Source organism: Staurois parvus, unplaced genomic scaffold (assembly GCF_062004578.1).
Source record: "Staurois parvus isolate SC_StPar_1 unplaced genomic scaffold, SC_StPar_1.0 ptg000417l, whole genome shotgun sequence".
In the NCBI taxonomy this organism is placed as follows: domain Eukaryota; kingdom Metazoa; phylum Chordata; class Amphibia; order Anura; family Ranidae; genus Staurois; species Staurois parvus.
Genome location: NW_028318213.1, coordinates 427,417 through 430,370, shown reverse-complemented (window position 1 = coordinate 430,370; position 2,954 = coordinate 427,417).

Here is a 2,954-nt window from a genome sequence, read left to right as displayed (position 1 = left end):
TGACATCAGCACAGAAAACAGTTACGCATATTTCTAATTTTTATAGAGATAAGACAGTCCATTGTCATCTCTGGGGTGATACAAAACCACTGTTTGCAAAAACAGTTTTGAGTCATGTCCAAAAAAAGGAGATTTTGTGTCCCGTCATACCTAGATTTCACACTTATAGTTTAGGTCATCTTAGACAGGACAAGGACAGTACTTTGATATATAGAAGTTTTCTGTGAAAAGAAATGTTGCTTCACATAGTGTTCCAAATTCATAAAACTATTGTCCCATAATTAACATTTGTTAAAAAAAAAATATATATATATATACCAGGATAATGTAAACGGTTGTTTTAGATGCCATTTCTGGCAAAGAAATGCAGTATCATTACTTTGGCACAAACATGGAGAAACAAACTCAAAGAAGAAATATTGATAACATCAGAAAATCAGAAAGAAAGTATAAACAATTAAAAAAGGGAGAACATTTGTTGTCACAGGACTCTCTCATTGACATTTTTATTTATAAAAATGTATGACTTTTTCCAGCCCAGCAGAGAACAAGTCTAAGACCCTACAAAAGACTTGCTTTTATCCAGACATTTTCCAAGATAGTGACACTGACAGCCGTAGACTTGTATGGACTTGTTTGTATAGGTTATGGAGCTACTTGTTGTATGCAACTATTTTTTTCATAGTAACTATTGGAATACAAGCTAGTATAGAATCCAAAACATTTACAAAAATGTCAAGAATATTTAATATGGAATTGGGTATGGATAAATGGTTTGGAACCAATATTAAAAACAGGAATAAGTGAGGTATCGTAGAAGGAATTCTAGGAGGAGTTAGTACTATTAGAAGTATTACCAATAGTATGGATTTTAATACATTAAAGTCTGATCAGGAAACAGCAGGCTTAGTGGGAAGTAAAAATAAAGTTCAAAGAAATTTAAATCCAATTAGAAAATTTTAAGAAAGCTACGGTTATAGGACCATCTGTGTTCCATCTACAAGATGTTACTTTAAATTTAATGGACAGAGAACATTCCCACATAGCCAGGACATGTCTAGAGATACAGCGTATTCAACCAATTTTAAAATAATTGCACAAGCATTCCAAAGTGGAACGCCCAAGTGTTTTGCAACGTTTACCCAATTAATATGTATTTGCAAAAAAAAAAAAAAAAAAAACCCATACAGATTTATGGGTAATAAGCTAGGAAACAAATATTAGTTCCAATTACAGTCTTAGGACTGCTAGTTAGTAATACTCAGTTATATGATCAGCTACAGTTTGCAGACTTTGCTTTGGATACCAATAGATCTGATCTAGAACTAGATGTGTTTACATTTCCTATCCAAAAGTAATTTGTTTGCCTAAACAGGACAAAAAGGTATTTTTCATTCTTGGTTCCATCATTCATTATGTACAGCAAGAATAGATAAAGTGACTTCATTTGACTTGGTCACTCTTGTAGGTAAAAGGAAGGTCTGTTTTCAAGTCATGAGACACTGAAAGCTTTCTTCCTATCCTGCACACAGATATCCTGAGTGAGGCCTTGTATTGTATAGAAGGAGATCTTACAGGAATCAGGAGAAATGGGATTAGAGTAAATGTAACTAATATGTTTATGAAAAATGTAAGTGTTCCACCGATACAATATAATATCTCAAGTAGAGGAGTTTCCATGGAAAGAATGGGCAGACATACATAACGATAAGGGATAAATGTTTTGCCTGAATAACTTCAGAAAGCAGAAATTCAATTCAAGCATGAACAGGGAAATCTACTAGAGATAAAACATTGGTCTGAATTTTCAGGTCATCATGGTGGTCAAAGTTTAAAAATACTGTATCAATGTGGGGGAACCTCAGTAACAGCAGCTCCTGGAAATATATTACTACATCCATTAATATTTATTAGGATTTTATTTCAAATCTGTATTGTGATTAGAATGAAGCTATTTTACAAATGGATCAAGAAACTAATGAACGGTGAAGAAATCAGGTCAGGTATTTGTAGGCAGAGAATTCTCTGGCTTAATGGACCTGGTTATGGAAAGTGGTGCATCTGGAACAACTGATTCAGAGCATGTGTAGTTGGGCCATGAATGTATATAATACATTATATTTAGGGGAATATTGTAGAATATAATTAAAAATTTATCTTATAACAGACATCTGTATTCTTTAATATTTCCGACTCCCCAAAGCCACATTGAAACTCAGCATTAGCTAGCTTAAAATGAACCGTGCGTGTGAATGGCTCTGTAAGCCGGTGTTCAAGTGTACCATAGTAATTCATGGCTAAGATCAGAAGGTCATTGGCTTCACATCCTAAAATATATCATCCTTGGAGACTTCAGCATCCCAACTCCTCCACTTAACCTTCTTCTGCACTCGCACAGTGTATACAGTCCACCACCCACTCCGACAGGAACACCCTGGACCTTGTCCTCTCACATCTGCACTCCCCACAACCTCACAAACACCCCCTTTGCTCTCTCTGATCACAACCTCATTACCTTCTCTGTCTCCTCGTCCTCAAACACCTATCCCTCCAAACATCAAACTATCACCAGCAGAATCCTCCGCAACTTGAACCCTGCAGCTGACCAACTTTACGACAGTATACTTCCCCTGTCCTGCCCTGACCACTACTGTTTATAACAACTCGCTATCAGCCGCCCTAGACTCGCTAGCACCCCCAACACGAAGCATCAGACCCCCACCGCTACAACCCTGGCAAACTGACCATACCAAAAATCTCAAACAATGCAGTCGTGCGCTGGAGCAACTATGGCGCAAAACCAGATCCCAAAAAGCTGTCAGGGATCGCCACGGCGCTGGTCCCGGCGCACTCGCATTAGGCCATCTCAGGAAGGGATGCGGGCGCTAGGACCGGCCCGCCGCGGCGAAGTTTGTGCGTGCGCTAGTGCACGCCTGGCACCAATGACAGCACAC